This window comes from Pan paniscus, chromosome 10 (genome assembly GCF_029289425.2).
Source record: "Pan paniscus chromosome 10, NHGRI_mPanPan1-v2.0_pri, whole genome shotgun sequence".
Lineage (NCBI taxonomy): Eukaryota > Metazoa > Chordata > Mammalia > Primates > Hominidae > Pan > Pan paniscus.
The window spans coordinates 50,332,792-50,338,791 of record NC_073259.2 but is presented as its reverse complement, the minus strand read 5'-3'; the positions used below and the strand labels follow the sequence as shown (position 1 = coordinate 50,338,791).

At 44.4% G+C, this 6,000-nt stretch overlaps 1 protein-coding gene across 3 annotated transcripts in view; it reads left to right on the top strand.

Annotated features, from left to right (window-relative positions):
• Positions 1–826: 826 nt before the first annotated feature.
• TMEM117 (transmembrane protein 117) overlaps positions 827–6,000 on the top strand; it is a 554,287-nt gene continuing 549,113 nt past the window's right edge. For 2 of the 3 annotated variants that reach the window (XM_003825748.6, XM_063593086.1), the window contains exon 1: positions 831–1,274. The gene's annotated coding sequence lies outside the window, so the exon portion shown is untranslated. Of the gene's footprint in view, positions 1,275–6,000 lie in introns of all 3 variants that reach the window. The other variant, XM_003825747.4, reaches the window with a different exon arrangement.

Sequence of the window (6,000 nt, the reverse complement as noted above, 5' to 3'; positions counted from 1 at the left end):
CCCATCTTAAAATCCGCGGACACCTCAGTTCTCCCTCTTGCCATCCACCCATTCCTGAATCAGGCTACCAGTACAGGGGAGGGTCTTGCTCTGCCTTCATAAGTTTGCTAATATAGGGCATATAGAAATCCTATTTTCCATTTGATTATACACACTAGTGATAACTTCCATTACCACAAAATATTAGCATGCTGGATAGCAGCTGTTAACACATTTTCAGCAACCGGTAAACTGAGGTAGCAGTTGCTATTAGGTGTGGAAGGAAACAGAGGCCACACATACATGATGGAAAGGAGGTTACATTCAGGAAGAGAGGAATTGGTCAGATGTAGTCAAAGGGTCTTCCTGCCCTATGCTGCAGAGGTATCATTTAGGTATCATAGAATGACAGGCTCCGGAGAGCCTCAGACTGCAAAAACTTTAAAAATTGTACATGAGTATGTGTGCTGATGTACATATGTGTGTATGCATGTGTATACGTGTGCTTATGTGTGTATACATATGTATGCATGAGTGTATTTGTGCATCTCTATGTGTGTATGAATGTGTGTATGTGTGCATATGTGTGTGTGTGTGATACCAGGCAGGTTGGAAAGTAAGTGGAAGACTTCTCATACTCCTCATGGGCTCTGCCTCTCCCCACCCCCACATCCCCACACCACCAACAGACAAAAACAGAAATCATGTTTTGCGACCTGAGATTGCTTTCGAAAGTTTGTAGCTCTTCGAGGACATTCCAGTGGGACCCTCATTGGTTCCCTGCAGGACGGTGGATTTTCTGTCAGCCGCCCCCCAACCCCCACCAGGTTCCTGAGTCCGTCCCTCGCCTGCAGCTGCTGCTCTGCAGAGGCGGGCCGGCCCGGGCAGGCTCGGCCCGTGGCGCACGCGGCCCGCGGGCTGGAGTCAGCCTGTGGTGCGGGAGAGAGGGCGGGGGCGGGGAGAAGCCATGCCTCCAGCTGCAGAGGTTGCACACAGCTGGCATGATCGCGGTCACCTGCGCGGCGCCGGTGCCCTTGCGCTCGCGTTGCCCGGCCCGCGGCCGCGGACTTTGCGGCGGGAGCGCGGCGCGGTGAAGCACCGGCGCGGAGGGCGCCCGGCGTAGGCGGCGGCGGGTGTGGGCCGAGCCGGTATTTATAGCTCCGTGACAGCAGCAGCGGCAGCGACGCCGCCGGCCCGTCTCGCCGCGCTTCCCAGCGAGGCCGCCGGCGCGCCGAGGGCTGTGCTCGACCGCGAATCCCGTGTGCAGTCGCCCCGCGCCCCGCGCGACCCTTCGGGTGAGTACGTGGGCCCGGGCGTTGGGCGAGCCTCCCCAGCCGTTCGGTCCAGCCGCAGCGGAGCCCTCCCGGCCCTGCCGCCCGTGTCCCGGCTGCCACCTCGTCACTGCCCGCGAGTGCGGAAGCAGCCGCGGAACCCCGGCCCGGCCCCCGAATTCTCCGGCGCCTCTGCTCCTGCCTTCCTGGGGATGGCAGCCAAAGAGGCAGGGTGAAGTGTCAAGGAGGGAGGGGGGACGCGCCAGCCCTCTGGCTAAGGGCAGAAGAGACTCCCGGGCGAAAGGCTCTTGGTGGGAGTCCTCAAACTCCCGGCTCCAGGGTGCAGAGATACGGCGGGAGAGCAGACCTTGAACTTTCCTTGCTTCAGCGATTCCTAGCCTAGGAACTGAGTAAAAGCCCTATTTTTCTTAATTAAATTAACAGGTTGCAGTTCGTAGGTGTTGTTCTTGGGAAAAAAACAAAGACTTGGGTGTTTGGGTGTTTGCTAACTTCATCGTGACTAAATAAAACTATTTTTTTCATTCCTATTTTTGAAAATGCCACAGGCCCACAAGTGTGTTCTACCCTCTGTGGAACAATGAAGTGTGTGTATGTGTGTGTGGGTGTGCGTGTGAGAGAGAGAGAGAGAGACACACAGGAGTAAACATCACGTGCTTATCAGGAACCAAAAAGGAAAAAAAAATGAGTAAAAGTGTGTTGAATATAAGGGTATGTATTGCCCCCAATTATAAATGATGTATTGTCTGAAATCCAAGGAAGGACTTCTAGGAAGCTACAGGGTTTTGTTTTGGCTTCAGAAACAAGGTCTTCCAATTTATTGAATATAAAAGTAGTTGAATCCCTGTAAACCCCATTTTTTTTTGTAAAGTATTGACATTTGACCATGGATATACTTTCTTTTATCCCCCAAGTCTTTATAGTTTAAAAGTAATTATGGATTTTGACATTTTGTCTCAGGCATTTATCCCTCCTATTCCACCCTGCATCTGATCAGTGTGATGAGAAACTGGCTCTTGTCAGTTTTATCTATGTTTCTTTAAGCTGTCATTAAAAAATTAACTTTTCACATGAATTCTATTTAATTCATTAAATGTGTTTTTCTTTGGCATTGTGTTTGGAATATGATCATGGCAATTTCTTTTCTTTTCTTTAATTTCTGACTTTCTTTCTTTCATGGAGTCGGGCTCTGTTGCTCAGGCTGGAGTGCAGTGCCATGATTTCCAGCTCACTGCAACCTCCGCCTCCCGGGTTCAAGGGATTCTCCTGCCTCAGCCTCCTGAGTAGCTGGGATTACAGGCACGCGCCACCATGCCTGGCTAATTTTTGTATTTTTAGTAGAGATGGGGTTTCACCATGTTGGTCAGGATGGTCTCGAACTCTTGACTTCGTGATCCACCCGCCTTGGCCTCCGGAAATGCGGACATTACAGGTGTGAGCCACTGCTCTGGGCTGGCAATTCCTTATTGCAAACAAATCACTGAAAAGGAGGTCTAAAGATTTTTAAAGGATATAGTAGTGATTATATTTTAACTTTATAATGTGCTCGGGCTCGTAAATATTTTGCCATTTCAATGGAGAGTTTTCTCTGTTCAGAGGACCCCTAGACCTACTTTGCTTTTGGAGTTGCTGTTTTAAAAACTTGCATTGATTAAGCAGTTTGTTTACCCAAGGACTGCAGGATAGGAACAAGGGAAGAAAAATCACTTAAAGGTTGAGACAATGTGAAGAGAAAATCTAGGAAGTGATTTATAGATGTAAACCTCTAAATTAGCTAAGGTACCACAAATATTATCCTGGAATCTATCAGAACCACTTATGGTGGTTTTATTGATTGACTTAAAAGGTTGCCTTTTATTTAAAAGCCCCTGTGGTCTTTTGTATTAGACTAAAAGTAAGAAGTTCTAACTTCATTTCTGTTATTATTGCTATTTGTGTTTTTTTTTAACCTGTATTAGGCACTTGCATTATGTAAAATGCTATGTATAATCTTTTCCTGCCTTTTTATCTAACAATTTAAGATATTGTACTCAGACCTGTCATTACCTCAGGACTGGTCTGTGTGTATGTGTACATATGTGTGTGTGTGAGACCAGGTAGGTTGGAAAGTAAGTATAAGACTTTTCATACCCCTTGTGGGCTCTGCCTCTCCCCACCCCCACATCCCCATACCACTAATAGACAAAAACAGAAATGATGTTTTGCCACCTGAGATTGCTTTTGAAAGTTTGTAGCTCTTTGAGGACATTCCATATATTTGGTTTTTCACCTTTCTTCCATTTATCCTTTTGCAGATTTGGATATGTATTATCCAGACTCTACTCTCTCTGGAATGGAGTCTTCCAGTTTTGTTTTTTGTTTTTTTTTCCCTCGCCCAGGCTGGTCTGTTATGTGTTATCCATACATCTGTTTATTCATTTATTCATCCATCAGCAAATATCTATTGAGGGCCTACTAGATTCAAGTCATCACTTAGTACTTACTCTTACTTCCTTCCCATTGGAATTTTATTCTGTGTTTTATACTTCACACAATGGTAACTAAGAGTAATAACTTCGGGGTTATATAGAGGTAGTCGTGCCTGTTTCTGTCAGCTGGTAGCTTTATGACCCTGGACAGATGATAACCTCTCTGAATTTCTGTTTCTTCACTGGTAAATCCAAATGGCAGGTATCAGGAATAATTGAGAGAATACATGGATAGTGCTTTCCAAGAGCCCAACCCCTAAAAGCACTAAAAAGTGTTAATTACAAGTTTGCTGTCTATATCTACTGCATCCCTCTTCATCTCAGGAAATGCATTTTCCATCTCAGGAAATGCATTTTGTATCTCAGGAAATGGCAGTTCCATTCTGGATTTTGCCTAGGTCACATCTACATCCAATGTATTAGTAAATCTTATTAGTTATTTTTGAATGTGTCCAGAACCAGAGTTGTTTAAACTGCCTTAATTTCTCTCTGCTTGGTCCAAGTTGCTGCATCTTTGGCAACGGCTTCCTCAGTAGCTTCCCTGCTTCTGTTCCTTGCCCTCCTTTCTTACAAAATATTTTCAACCAGGAAACAGACAGGCCTTTCTGTCATATAAGTCAGATTGTGTCCCTCCTCTACTTCCTATCCCACTCAGGGTGAAAGCCCACATACGAGGGCTTCAAGGCCTGCTCATGATCAGATGCTACCTCCTGTACCTAATCTCTTTCATACTCCCCTGCACCTGCTCCCCATCCAGTCATACTGCCCTCCTTAACGATCCTTAATTTGCTCTAAATGTGCACCCAACAATGGCCTTTCCCAGTTTTGTTCCCTCTATCTGGATCACACTTTCCCTAGATAGCTGCTGGCTTCTCTCCCTTCTTTCATGCCTGTCTTCTAATGTCACCTTATAATGAGGTCTTCAACTTCCCTCACACCTGACACTCCCTGTTAACTTTTCCTTGCTTTAATTTTCTCTATGAACTTTCTTAAATACTGTGTTTATTTTTTATCTGTTTAATATCTGTTTCCCTCAAAGAAACTATCAGATGCATGGCAACAGGACTTTGTCTGGTAGTTACCCTAGCACATAGGCCAGTGCCTGGCAAAAAATAGGCAACTGGTAAATATTGAACAAATGAATGAATGAATGTTATTATGGAATTAACAAATCTGTACATCATCACTTTTATATGATGATCAGCACTCTTTTGCTCTGAAACTTTTGATAATTCTCTATTTTCAGTAAAATACAGACCAACACTTTTGGATAATCTTTGCTGGACTGGCTCCAAATTATCCTTAACTCTCACAGGATAACTCCAAGCACCCAGTGTTCCAGCTACACAGAACTAGTGATACATCTCTACATCAGCCCCAGGCGGTTTCCTTTGTGCCTTTGCACAAAATAGAAGTACTATGATTTTTTTTTTTAATATCAGATGGCTTTATTTTTCTAACTAACGTAAAGGGTAAGATTTTAGAATTTATGTCCCTGTGTGTGGAAGGCATTGCATGGAGTGTTGAAGCCAAGTGGCTTGGATTTAAATTGTGGCTCTGATATAAATTAATTTTGTTATTCTTTACAAGGTACGGAACTCTAAGTCTCTGTTGCAATATTTGTAAAATGAGGAAAATAATATTTTCTTCATTGGGTTGCTATGAAATTTAAGAGATGCTTGTAAAGCTTATCAGCATAGTATCTGGTATATAGTATGTGCTTAATAAATGTTAGCCTTAGAAATATTAATTTAACACCTCGTGCTGAAATGAGAGGGAGTTGAGGGGGGTGCATTAGTATTGTTACTGGCCACGTCATCAATGCAGTCCTTGGACTCCACTGCTTCTCTTCGCTTTGTTTGCCTTAGCGGAAGTTGAATGGCAGGTTGCTCCACCTTCTCATCTCACCTAAACAATGAGGGAGCTTCTCTTTGTGAGTGTACCACTCAGCTCATCCAGTAGATGCCTACTGATCACCCAATATGAGCCCAGTATTGTGCTGTGCCCTGGCAGTAAACAGCCACTTCTCTGAGGAGCTTATGATCAAGTGAGGGAGACAAACACATACATAGATAATTTCACTATAGTGAGCCAGGAGCTAAGATAAAAGCTCATTCTCATCTGTGGTTATAGAAATGAATTTTTAAAAATGGAAAGGTTTTGCAGACTATGTGCCCTGTGTAACATAGTCCATTTGAACAGCCTCAAGCCTGCATTTAAATTAACAGTAGATACACCAAATGATCACACTGATTGTAAAGATG